The sequence below is a fragment of the Equus przewalskii genome, chromosome 3, assembly GCF_037783145.1.
Source record: "Equus przewalskii isolate Varuska chromosome 3, EquPr2, whole genome shotgun sequence".
Taxonomy (NCBI): domain Eukaryota; kingdom Metazoa; phylum Chordata; class Mammalia; order Perissodactyla; family Equidae; genus Equus; species Equus przewalskii.
The window spans coordinates 53,039,849-53,053,197 of record NC_091833.1 but is presented as its reverse complement, the minus strand read 5'-3'; the positions used below and the strand labels follow the sequence as shown (position 1 = coordinate 53,053,197).

The following is a 13,349-nucleotide window of genomic DNA, read 5'->3' as shown; positions in this document are numbered from 1 at the left end:
CTGATGGCAGAATCAGGGGCCTGGATGGAACGAGGCGAAACAAAGCCGCATCGCCCTGCAGGAGGAGACTACACGTGCTGTAAGTGTTACAAAGCACGCACCACCACTCCACAGAGCTCAAGAGTTTTCTGGATCAGGACAAGGACTAGGAAGGCCTTTGACTCTAAAGAGGGAGGTCTCATAAATTGCAAAAAATGGTCAAGTTAAGAAACACTTGGGGCCAGCCCCATGGCTGAGTGGTTAAGTTCGCGTGCGTGCTCCGCTGCGGCGGCCCAGGGTTTCGCTGGTTCAGGGCTAACTGGACAATGTCAATGTCACAAGTTTATCCACTCTGCTACTGTTTTGGCTGCATTGCTTTTTCCTTAACCATTGTAGACCCTCGGTGTAAACAGATTTTACATTTTTTAATACCAAAAGTTGCTATTTTTTAGAATAATAAGATCTTTGATATGTAATAATAATTATATTTCCTTCTTATGTAATAATCATGATAATTAAATGAGATCACACATATATTCCATCACAAAGTACCTTACACAAGGGAGTGAGTCAGTTGGTAAGTGAGTCAGACTGGCCAGTCGCCCAGCCTTCAATATTAAGGGTCTTCCTGAATTTGTGGGTTGGTGACAAAGATATATATATCCCCTCTGGAAAGGCCTGATAGATTTCATAAATTAGCTCCACAATTTGACCGTAAATTCCTGAAGACACAGATTTCTATCATCCTTATATTTTCCTCAAAGCTGAACGTCATAAAATAGATACATTGAGACGCTTAAGTAAAAATAAATGGCTTTTAAACAATAGAAAGATGAGAACTTGGGGTTTCTAAAAAAAGATATTTTGCCATGTGGTTCCCAAAGTGTAGTCATGTCTTGGTCATCTTAGGTTGTTAAAAAAGGTTCCCCAGCGATGGCGGTGCTTGAGTTAAATTTTAAAGAGGAGTCAGGACATACAAAGAAGAAAGGCTTTCCAATCAGAGGGATCAGAAAGCACAAAGGCACAGAGACAAGGGTTCCATGTTGTCCTAGAACAACATTATACAGAGAATAATATTATGATAGCATTGTGGTAGCAGTGATAGGGGAAGGGGTGAGTTGGGGGAGAAGAACTGGACAGGTAAACAAAAAGATTATAGAGGTTTTGGTTTCTATGCAAAGGTACTTAGTGTTTTATACGGCTTCAAAAAGGAACCATTGAAGCAATTTGAGGAGGGAAGAAAATGAATGATTTTCTGGTAAAAGAATGGAGCAGGAGCAGGAAGGAGGAAGACCATAGGCAGGGCATCAGCACGTGGGCCTTTGTCATAATCCAAGTTGCACATGATGAAGGACTGACCGACGACAAAGGCGGGAGGATGGAGAAGAGGTGACGGACACAAAAGAGAAGTGTTAAAGGTTCCAAAAATTTGCTCCCACGGTGGAATTCTTTTTATCAAACAAAATCTTGCAATTTTACTTGGAACCGTGGCAGTGCTGTTTTTTTTGGAAGTGGAGCCCCTGCCCTCCGTCTCCGACTCACCCCGCTGGGCGTAATTTGAAAAGCACTGTGAAATCACCAAGTTTTGGTAAGGGTCTGAACGCGGGCCGAGCGAGTGAGAGGGACCTCGCAGCAGGACTCTTGGTTTCCCAGTTTAGGGGTCTTGGTGGATAGAGGTGTTCTTCCACAGAGAGGGGCCACAGGAGAAGCAAGACGCCGTGCTCAGTTCTTCCTGCTGGACTTCTTTCTCGTCCCGAATTGTTCTTTGTTCAGTCTTCCTTCTGAGGGATCTCGTCAAGGTGGCGGGGTAGGCAGACTCTGAACTCACCTCCTCCCACAAACACAACCAGGTTACAGCTATTCTTGGAAAAATTACCCTGGAGAGAAAACTGAAAACTGGATAAAAAGAACCCCCACAACAGGGGACTGTCCTGACTGAGGCGGAAGAGGCAGAAATTCCTTCTGGAGAGAAAAAAGCCACCTTCCCGAGCTGCAGGCCTTCACAGCTGGCCGGGCAGGAGACACCCTAAGGTACCCAGCCCTCCCTGGAGAAGCGGGGACTTTAGTTGGGGCACATTACAGCTATAAGCATCCTTCAGACTCAGTACAACTGAGACGAGTGTCCTCCTATCTGGCTTCACTGGCTATTGCCTGCAATCTTCCTACTGAGATTTTACAGTGAAAACTGTTATGAGGGCAGCAGTTTTGGAACAGTTAGGAAAATGAGGTTACCAGTGAAATACGATGACCTCAAAGTTAAAAAACTAACAACAAAAGGTGATTCTACTAGCCATTTGTTCTAGAAGTTCATAAATCTTATGTCCAAAGTTTAGTTTTTATTTTCACATAATTATCTACCTGTTTTGAACATGTGGTTTAAATTTTTGAGCTAAGTTCTAGTGATTAACTACCATGATGTATGTGTGTGTGATGTGTAATATATAATATTTATATATAGGCATATATTTATTTAACATAAATTGTATGTACATAAATAAAGGCTTATCTAGACTTTATTCATTAAATCAATCATTTATCCATCAAATGCTAACTAAGTACCTACCGTGTACCAGAGATGTATGGCAGTGGACAAAAGCAGGTCGGGTCCCTTCTCTCATGGAGTTTACATTCTAGTGAGTTGAGAGCAAATCATTTCTTGACCGTTCCTGAGGGACAAGGTCTGTTAGAAAAGGGAAGCCCATTATCCACTCTACCATTCCAATCTGGCAGTGCTTGATTCAGTGTGATAACTTGCAGCAACATGATAGGGATCACAAGGCCACAAGAGTGGGGCAGTGACACAAGAGAGATGAGTAATCTGGGCTTTATGTTTCTCATCAGCATTGCTTTGCACTCTGGATCAAATCGTGACGTGGATTGTCGGCCTCTCTTCAACCTCAAAAAGGTAATGGATGCTTCAGTTTTATTGAAGCTTGGGATGTTGGGCAGGTAAATGATTACTAACTTTGGCTAGAGGATGATTGAGTGACAGTGAGAGTGACAGTGAAATTGCCTCCCACTGGACTGTATTTTACACAGAACCATGTGGAGTTGCACACCACCTCCCTCCCTCCCCCACCCTCTCTCTCCCTCAGTCTCTATCACATATGCCTTCAGACATGTGCACTCGTCCTGTCCCTTTTTGTCTTTCTTTATCACTATTTATGGGATGACATAGAACTGGGTTGCAGACTCCATCTCTGGTAATGGTATTCTCTTAAATTTCTAAGGCTTTATCCTGTTTAAATAGTCAGTAGAATTTCTGAGTACTTATTGAACTTTCTGTCACTTTACCTACATAGCTTGAATTCCACATTCAGCCACTTCACCCAAGTCTTTGCAATCTGCCAAGTCACCTTGCTATTTCTAACTCAAGATGACTATATCTCTATAGTTCTGATTATTCATTCCTAGGTTAAAAAACAAATAAAACAAAACCCTTCAAATATTTCCCATTATCTGTCATACTCCTTGGCAGACTTTAAAGATTCATTACTGTCAGGATCCAATCTTCCTTCCTAGTCAAATCTTTCTATTCCCCCCAAGCCCTTTATATGACAGTAAGTTGTGCACCTCTGCACCTGCTCACACTGTTAGTGCCATCTGGAATGCTCCTTCTTTGATTTCACCTGCCCAAATAACTCAACTGTGGCTATCGTGATGATATCCCACGTTATCTTTGGCCTTGAAGTCTGTCAAGTAGACAAGAAACCAATCATCCTATTTGATTCAGTTGGTTAATACACTTTGTTTTTCCTTAAAACCTCTTTTCTTCAAGCAAAAGCCCTTATTTCAGAGTTTCAGATTTATGCCACTTTTATATGTCTTTAGTGTCATGCTTTTAATGCTGGTAAAGGTAAAATCAAGTCTAATTTCATTCTTAGATCTCGATAACGAAATCTGGTAATGATTTTGACATGAAAAGGTACAGTGTTTGAATGGGACTGTGTAGTCTAACACATGTAGAATGAGCAAATACAGGAAGCCTATATTGCCATTTACGAGCATGAAATTGTGAAACATAAAATGAGTCGAGAATTGAGTCTCCATGAGGAAAGAATAAAGATCTCTTTAAAGATCTTGAATATCAGAGGGAATTGAATTTAGGTCATTGTCCAGAAACCTGTGTACAGATTGGCTGTTTCTCTGAATTCTCTGACATAGTTCTAGAGGGTCCAGAACAGTGCCTGACACACAGAAGGTGCCCAGGAAAAACTTGTTGACCACTTCACAATGAGCTCAAAAGGGAAGGACCAGGAGAGGAGGCCCAAGAAGTAAGCAAAACAAGAAGAATTCACAACACGATTTGAAGGGAACTCTGCAGAAAAATACCTGCAATTCCACTGGAGGTACCTCCTTAAAAATATTCCACCTCCTTTTCCTTTTATATTTCCCACAGCTCCTAGCACGAAGCAGATCAGCCGAGGATATGGGTAAGTATCTGATATGGGCTCTCCATATTGTTCAGAGTGTGTAATAAGTGCCTGGATTTATTGATATATCCCTTTGAGTCTTAGGAAATGTGGCATCCTCAAGCATGCCCTGTTGAAAGTCAAGTTGCTTTGAGAGAGCTAATAGTTTAAACTACTATCAGATTGCTCCTTCGGGGGCAGGAAGCAGTGGTATTTATGACAGTGGATAAGACCAGAGCCCCCTGGGACAAGGTACAAGAGAAGAACCTTGTGCAGATTTCAGGAGGGAGGAGGCAGGGCTCTCAGTAGGCCTGCTCTGACTGGTGGTTATGTCAAGCCACAGTCATGGAGGCGGAGACCCCAGTGCATAGGCCTGGCTTTTTTTCCCCCCATCTTTCTTTTTGCTCCACATTCCTTTCCCTCCTTCTGCCTCAGGCAAAGCAGCACTTGGAAAAAATCTGTTTGATAGACATCTTCCCTTTGCTCCTCTTTACTCTCCCTCAGTTCTGTTCTTTACTCTGCTCTGTGCCCTGGGAGGCTAGCTTCTGTTGGGTATTCCGCTGGAGAGTATGGGCAGCAAACCAGAAGAAAAGAGGATGATGTCTCGTATTTATTCTCCTGGTTCTCACTCTGTGGGGTTGTAAAGAGTGAACCTAGACCAAAACTCCAGAGTCCCTGGCACCTGGCTTCTTGTTTTCTTTCCATCTCCCTCTTTCTCTCTCCCTTTTTTCTGGTAAGTACACCCTAACTTTACCTTCCAGGCCTTGGGATGTAAGTTCCCCACAGTAGAACACTATTCCTTGTGGTTTCCCAAATCCTTCTCTACACCTTTGTAAATATGCATTTATTAAACTCATGTTGAATTACCCAATCTGAGTGTGCCATCTGTTTTCTGCTGGAATCCTGACTGACTCAACCTCTTATCTTACAGGGAGACACAACTGATGTCATGTGCTTTGGAAAGAGTTAAATATCTGGTTTGGGAGCTCCTTATATGAACATTTTATAATGAAAGTCTAGGTGTTCTTTGTAGCCATCAGGTAAACATTTTCTGAAGGCCTATTTGCAAATGGAATCCTTTGTAAAATTCCAACTAGAAGAGGTGTCATTAACCATGCTCATTATGTATAGAGGAAGAAGTGGGTTTCTTCTTCTTATCAAACCATTATTAAATATTTCTCTCCAAATATACATCAATTTTTTTTCTTCAATGCCTGCTCAAGACTCTAAGTCAATGTCTTGTGGAGAAAACCTCTGAAAAGTCAAGACTTTATTCTTCAGCCTGCCTGGCTCCTCCACATTTGAAAGAAAGAAATTCGACTGTGCCAATGAAACAACTTTAGTAAACTCATTGTTTTCAATGCTGGAGTTGTATGTGACCTTTGGAGTAGAATAGGATATAATTCCATTTCTCTAGCAGACTGACCGCTTCCTCATCGTCTTTGAACACTATGTGCTGCCCCCAGCAAAAGACTGGGAGGAGGGAAAGGAGACTGTAGGCAGTAGCAGAGCCTTTTAAAACAGAGGAGACAAAAGTAAAGGATTTGCTGGGGCACAGGTAATCATACCCCAATCTGTGGCTAGACCAGCTGGCAGCTGGGCTCACGCCCAGTACACAGGCTATCAAAACCAAGACAAAAACACCCTTATAGAACTCAAATTTTGACTCGACTTTGATGACATTATAATTTTTCTTCCCCAATGACAGAGTAGATTGGGCAAACTGTCTGAACTTCCACTTGATGTTTGAATTACCTAATCCCCTCCCAAATCACATAGGAAGATCTTCAAATTGTGAAAGTCTGACAACGGGCCAAGTCAACAGCCAAGAGCAGCTCTTCAGAGTTTTCCTCTGAAGTCTGGAGGAAGCAAAAGTCTTGTTAGTAAAGGTCCGGGTACAGCTCCTGAAATGGCCCCTGCTTCACACTCTGGCTTTGCTCAGCTTCAGGAGTTCAGACTTGTTAGGCTTCTTTTGGAAGGATTTTACTCTGCTCTGCCCTTTTGTGTAATGATTTAGGCCCAGGGGTTCTGGACTGAGATTATCCAGCACCGGATTCAAGTGCTGACATCATTTACCTCCATGTGACCTTAGGTAAGTCACTTGACCTCTTGTTTCCTCAGTTTCCTATCTGTAAAATTATGATAAAAATAATGCCTAATTCTTAAGATTGTCACAATAATTAAATGAGATAATGAATTTATTAAAGTTAAATGAAAACTCATTGAAAGTTATGAAATGAGTTATGTATGAAATGCTTTTAGAATTGAGCCCAGCACATGGTAAGTACTCAATAAATGTGAACAATTCATCATCATCACTGTGTAAAGGGTTCAGCATTTTGTAAAGTGTTTAGAAATATTAGCCATTTTTATCATTATTTCCCCAGATTTTGCTATCCTAGCCATGTTGTGTGTTTATCAATAAGTTGTCAGAATAACATTTTTTACTAATTCCTTTTCCACAACAGTATGTGCTCAGTTAGCAACGATTCACTGTTGATTGAAAATCTTGACGGTAACTGTATTTTCTTTTTTCCAGGTGGAAATGTTCTGCTCGCCTCTTGATTGTTCAGGGGATAAAATGAGGACATCATAAAAGAGATGTGTGTGGGATGCGTTTCTCAATAAAACTGCTTTTATACCCTGCTTCTCACTCTTTTTGTGTTTCTGGAGCATTTGCTTTTGGCATGTAATATTTAACTCCAGTTATTCACATGATAAGTATTTCTAAACAGCTTCCTATACTGTACATATGCAATATAACACATTAAAAAAATAAGTGCCAAAGTTTTGAATTCAAAGGAATTTTAGAACATCCACTCAAAAGATGGAATATATCTGCCATTGTTCCCGTCACCCACACCCTCTCACCTATGACAGACGTTGCTCATAGATTGTCACAATCACTCCTGCAGTGTTGGTTACAGCTTCAGAATTCATTTCAACACAGCACACCAGGTAACTGCTTCTAATGAGTCATAAGATAAAACCTAATGGACAAAATATAATATGGTCACCTCAGAAAAAATCACCCACCTAAATAGCAGCAGAGTAACATCCAACACTCAGCATTTACAGATGTGGAAGATTCTCGTTTACAGCACTGTGAATGAAAATGTTCTTAAAAACAGATTTCATGAGACTCTTCGAAGATGATTCTATCTTCCAGAGTGAACTGCATGAAGAAACAAGCTTTAGCCACGTCTCATATGGTTTGCTTTGGGCCTTTTTCTCTCCAGGAGTCTGTGGACTGGCTTAAAAATCTGTGATTTTACTTACGTCATATCCCATTTTAGCTTTTGTGAAAAATCAGCCAGATCATTAACAATCCTTTGGAAGATTTGTTCTGTGTCAGGAGCAGAGTTGACTGATCAGCCAGAGATGTGTTTTTGTCTTCAGCATCGCCACTGGTAACATCAGTGACTTAATTTTTGCACTTGACCGGCTCCCTGAGCTTGCTTGCCCCACCATGGGGCTTCTTGGGAGAGTCTCCCTCACTCACTTCTCCAGCAAGTTCCAGCCTGGGTGTTTCAATTTCTTCTTGGCTACACTGAAAGGTCTGCAAGTGTCATGTCTGCTGTTGCCTCAGGGTTCAGGTTCGGGGAATGTTTCCTCAATTAGTAGGTGACATCAATCTGAAGTAAGTCCAACAGACTCTCTGGCAAGAAAACCAGCCAGAATCAGGAAGGAGCAATATTAGAAGGTTGTGAAGTCATCAGATGTAATTCAGAGAATGGCTCTGAGAGGCAGAGAGAAAGGCAGATGCTGCCCTATATGATGCTGAATCTCGTTGGTTCTCGCTATGAACAACGGCATCCCTTTCTCCTACTGCTCATAATACCAGACCTGATGTAGAAGGAGGTATGGGAGAGGAGCATGTGGAAAGGGAGTGCTGAATTCCCCCGCCCCCTCCCCCCACCCCCTCATTTTTTCTAAGCCAGTGTGTTGAATTCAGTCTGGCTTCAGTTTGGAGATACTTCAGCCACACTAGAGCCAACTCTCCCCTGTCTTACCTCCCACGTGGATGTGTGCACCTCAACCAACACTCTTAAATTCTTTCTGTGAAGACTGGAATGTTCTGCCAGGAGGATTCTTACAGATACTTCTGAGAGTTTTTCTTGGAACATCAAAGCTACAGTGGCATAAAGGACTAGATGACGGATCAGAGTAAAAGATTTGCCATACCTACCACCTCCCTCCTTTTCGAGTTGGTTGTCAATAGTAGCAATAATTCTATTTTGCATTTCCTAGGCTTGACACTGTTAGGGCACCTCCAGATGTATGATATCTTTTGATTTCTCATGCTTTGCACATGAGAAGATGCTAATTGCTTATGAACTAACCTCTAATTAGAGGAAAAAATTAAGAACAAAAGGGTTAGAAAGACTAACAGTGAGAAAGGAGAAAAATTAAGTACTGTTTCAGTTTGCCCCATATAGGCATGAGAATGAAGAGGGTACATGAATGCTCACACGAATGTATTCCATTGAGAATGAATGTTAAAGATTGTTCCCAAACATTTCTCTACCAAAGGCTTTCATGGGCTCTGTGTTTTGAAAAATAACCTGGAAAACTGCAGTTGTTAAAAATCAATTGACTTTGTCCCCCTTTTATAGATATTAGCCATATTTAACAACAGTCAGTTGGTACAATTCTGAGTTGCTATAAACAGCCATCCTAGGAATACGGAATTTCTATTAGGTTTGAGGATCATGCCAACAGTCCCTGGATGCCTGTTATTAGTTTGATGGTACTGAAGGGATTGAGACAAAAGTTTGGGAACCATTGATATAGTCTAGCCTCTTCCTTTTAAAGATGAACAAGTTGAACAAGAAAATCAGAACACTTGGCTAAGATTACAAAGGTTGTTGATATCAAGGTGAGATTAGAATACAAGTCTTCTGTCTGAGCATTTTATTCCAAAAACAGATAAAGCAGATCAAAATCAAATCCTATTATGAGCCATGCAGGTCTTTAAAAAGGGAAGTCACTAATTAAAAGAAAAACAGAACCGTAGGCTTGGTGATAAATGGCAAACGGCACTCAGCCTCGATACAGAGAGGACAACGGAAAATGAAAGGGAACGCCCTGGCTCAACAGAGCAACATTTCCTGCTGCAGCTAATGGGAGTCATGCCAGTATGAGAATTCAGCATTGCCAAATCTTCGTGCTTTTTCCCCAAGAGAAGTAGGAAATGCACATTCTTATGTGAAATCTCCCAGTGTTCAAGTATTGCCAATTAATTCAAATATTTTTTTAAAAATACTATTCGGGCCAACATTTCAAGAGCCAGACAAAGTATACCTGTGATCTTCTAATTTGTGGCTGCTCATAAAAGTAATCAATAATTGAACATGTGTTTACTGATAAAATTTACTAAACTCCTAATGTTAATTCATCCATCCATCCATCCTTCCATTTAGCCATGTGATACATACTTGAGTTCCCACTATCGGTAAAACACAATACTGGATGTTGTGGGAGGCACTGAGTGGGACTGGGGTTGTGAGGAGAGTAGAACAGATTTGGAATGGCTAGCAAGGGGAATTGAGTAAGACATTTGTTCTCAGCCTGGCTATATATCAGAATCACCTGGGTCTAACCCGTGAAGATTCTGACTCAGCTGTTTTGAAGTACCATCAGCAGTTAATAAGAGGTAAGAAAAATATTGTTGAGTAGCAGCCAATGTCAGACCACATGAATTCCTGGTGAAGCCAATATGTATGATATAATGACTTCTTGCAACCCCAGGATAAAAGAGTGGAAGTAATTGTGGCATTGGAGGAAAGTAGAGAAGGGATCTCATTTAGCTAAGCTAGGAGACTGCCAAGGTCGTCGTAGCTGAAATGAATGACCATTAAGTCCAGGCTGGTGGTGGTGGGTAAGCCATATACGGGTCTTGAAATAGAAATTTTGAGTCTGTAACCATTGTGTTCATCATGTTTCAGGAGAAACAGAGGGGGCTGGTGTCTTAATTTTCCTCGGTCCATATCAGACTGGCTAAACAATCTTGAGGAAATGGTTTGCTACACCCCAATTTCCTCATTTTTTAAATAAGGTTAATATTGTTGCAAAAGCAGTTTGAAACTTGCGGAGCAGTTTGAACAGTGAAGGAGAAGTGGTGCACAAATGCAAGTATTATGGGTTTCAAATTTGTTATTTTGAGTGCTAAAAGGAATTTCTTGGAGGGGTCTTTCTCTTTCATAAATTCAATCAGAAACGTTCAATTTCTGCACACACGAACAGGCAGCTACAACTGGGAAAATGATTCTGTGATTCCACACATTCCTTTGACAAGTCACAAATGGGTTTTAGTGACCAGCTGCAGCTTGTGTGTTAAATTCAAATAATTCATTCTTGGCACAGTTATTTTTTACGTTCCCTTGCATTAGGAAAAAAAATTATGCTGCCTACCATTACACATTGTAAAAGCGATAGATTATATCTATTTGGAGAGGATATTGCATGCTAAATGCACAAAATGAAAATGTCAATGAATTCTACAATATGTTTCGCCTCTGATCAGTGGGGGCAAACCTTGTTTGGATCTTTAGTCAGCGGGTCTGCTAAGACCTTCAGAGGATTTTCTTATCTCATAAACTACAGGAAATGTAAAATGGAGATAATTGTTGACTACATTCCAGGTACGCAAATGGAAACTAGCTTTTAGAGCTAAGGTTGATCTGGAATTCGTTCCCCTTCCAAGAGTCTGGAGCCAATAACAATAACAGAGAGACTGTCAATCCGCTGAGCGCACTTGTGGTTTTCAGAAGGGAAGTTTTTTTTTTCAAGTCAAAAGATGTTCTCACATTGGACTGAATTCTTGTGTTGAAGGGACCAATTTATCCATTAGCATCCTGAGATCCATTCAACAAAGAAATGTATTTTAAACTTATTTTATCTCTGTGCTTTTTTAAGTCTATGATCATATAAATATACCCTAAGTGCCAAAAAAAAGCCTATACTCAGAGTGAGCAGAGTGAGAGATGTTTCAAGATTGTTACAATAGAATAATGAGTAATATTATCACACTGGAGGTAGTTTGATGGAAAAGGATCCTTGGGTGTTTGTATTTAGTCCCTGACTAAGTCAACATAGAATTTCTACTGACCTAATTAATCTTAAATTAAGCATGCCTACTGTTTACTGTGATTACCTCATTAGACAAACTGTTTCAGAGTCTGTTTTTCCTCATGGTGAGAAAGGTTCTCTTTTACTTCAAAAGTGAGTTTTCCTCCTCTTAAGCTCAGTTATTTGGCCATTTCTATCCAAAATAAATACTTCTCCCTCACCTATTAGCTGTTTGAGGCTGAGTTGTGTCTATAAAGGCATGTACAAGACTCTCAGGGCAGACGACTTCAGTGCGAGCTATGAGTCTGTGAGGGCCTGATTTGACCCTGTGTTTGTGCTCAGTATATAAGTATTTATGTAATGTTTTCATTTCCTGACCCACTCAGTATCATTTCTTTGGCAAAATATATTCACTTCCCTCATATTTTCCCCATCTGTTATATTTTTAAGTCTGTCTATTACTTTGCTTACTTTTCTTTGATCTTTTTCAGTCTGGATATCATTTTCCATGGACAATGCTTGGACACACACACACACATATACACACATACACACAGGTAAACCAAAAGAATACACAGCATTTGTTTTCCACTATACAACTATGAACGTTATTTAGTATAGCATTTAGTTTTACATATAAGATATGCATTCATATACAGATTTTATCTTTATATGTATTTCTATGATGCCGAAATGAATTGATCTTTTGTTTTTATGAATAGAGACCATGAGGTCTCTCTGTTTTGCTTTTATGAGAAAAAACTCGGTATAATAGAGAATTAATGATCTGAGTTTTTTTCACTGTCCTTCTCTGGGTCTAATTCTGGGATATTACCTAGATGGAGAGATTCTGTTTTTCTTTTGATGAATTCATATTTGATTTCCCTTTGTTCCCAAGTAGCATGTTTTGAAAGCATTGCTAACTTACCATCTTGAAAGATGTTAACATTCAAGAAAACATCACACTTAGCAACAGGCATCTGTGGATTCATTCTGGATTCCAGGTGGGTATTTGAGACACAACAAATGAAAAGCCAAATTTTAATATATTTGCCTGCTCTTGTTTTCTCACTTGACTTCCCAATCTAATTTCTTTGCTGCCAAGAGTTCTCACTCATATCACCATTTAAAATTTAAAAGCAATATATATTTAAATGCAAAATAATGTTCTTGTACGGAGACTCTGCCATAGTGGAAAGGATGACAGTGGATTTCATTTCCAAGAGTTCTGGATGATCTCCCGAGTGGTAGAGCCAGAAGTAAGAAATGTTAGATCATCTCAAGTGACTGGAAATAAAACAAATACTATTCCCTGTTTGATCATGCTCTGTCTCCACATCAGTTTTTGTTTTTCTTCATTTGCTCTTTGTCATCTTCCTTTTGAGTGACCATGGTTGCTGTGAATAGCAGAGAGAACAACTTCCAAATTTATTTGAACAGTAGGAAAGGTTATGTCACCCATTATCACACTTTGAGAAAACTGAAAATTTCTATTAGTCATGTGCACGCATCATTTTAGGTTTGCCTTAAAAGTCTCCCTGTTGACTCAAAGCACCCTTCTGAAATCTTACTATTCTCTGTAATGATAATGTAATTCAAATGGGGAATTTTCCACTCACCATCCCATCTTATCCACCGACTTAGGAACACCCTAGTAGAGTGATCCATTACACAGAACTTGGTGCATGCACAAACTTCTGCCACAAAAACTGACGATGAAGCAAAAATGTGAAAAGCTCAATAAAAATGGAAAATATTTTGTATCATGTGGAATGAATATTTATTTAGAATATTTGTATGTTTTGTAATAGTAGAGTTTAGAATACATAAGTAAGTTTATCTCTGGGGTCCATAGTCAAAAGCTTGCTCCCAGAGCAAATACCAAAT

The 13,349-nt window shown here is 40.1% G+C and overlaps 1 long non-coding RNA gene across 1 annotated transcript; it reads right to left on the bottom strand.

Annotated features, from left to right (window-relative positions):
- Positions 1–448: 448 nt before the first annotated feature.
- Positions 449–7,961, bottom strand: LOC139082285 (uncharacterized). Its single transcript, XR_011538126.1, has 4 exons — positions 7,671–7,961; positions 7,263–7,381; positions 2,543–2,645; positions 449–1,856 (listed from the first exon to the last, which is right to left on the bottom strand). It is a non-coding gene; the product is annotated as an uncharacterized lncRNA (long non-coding RNA).
- Positions 7,962–13,349: the final 5,388 nt, after the last annotated feature.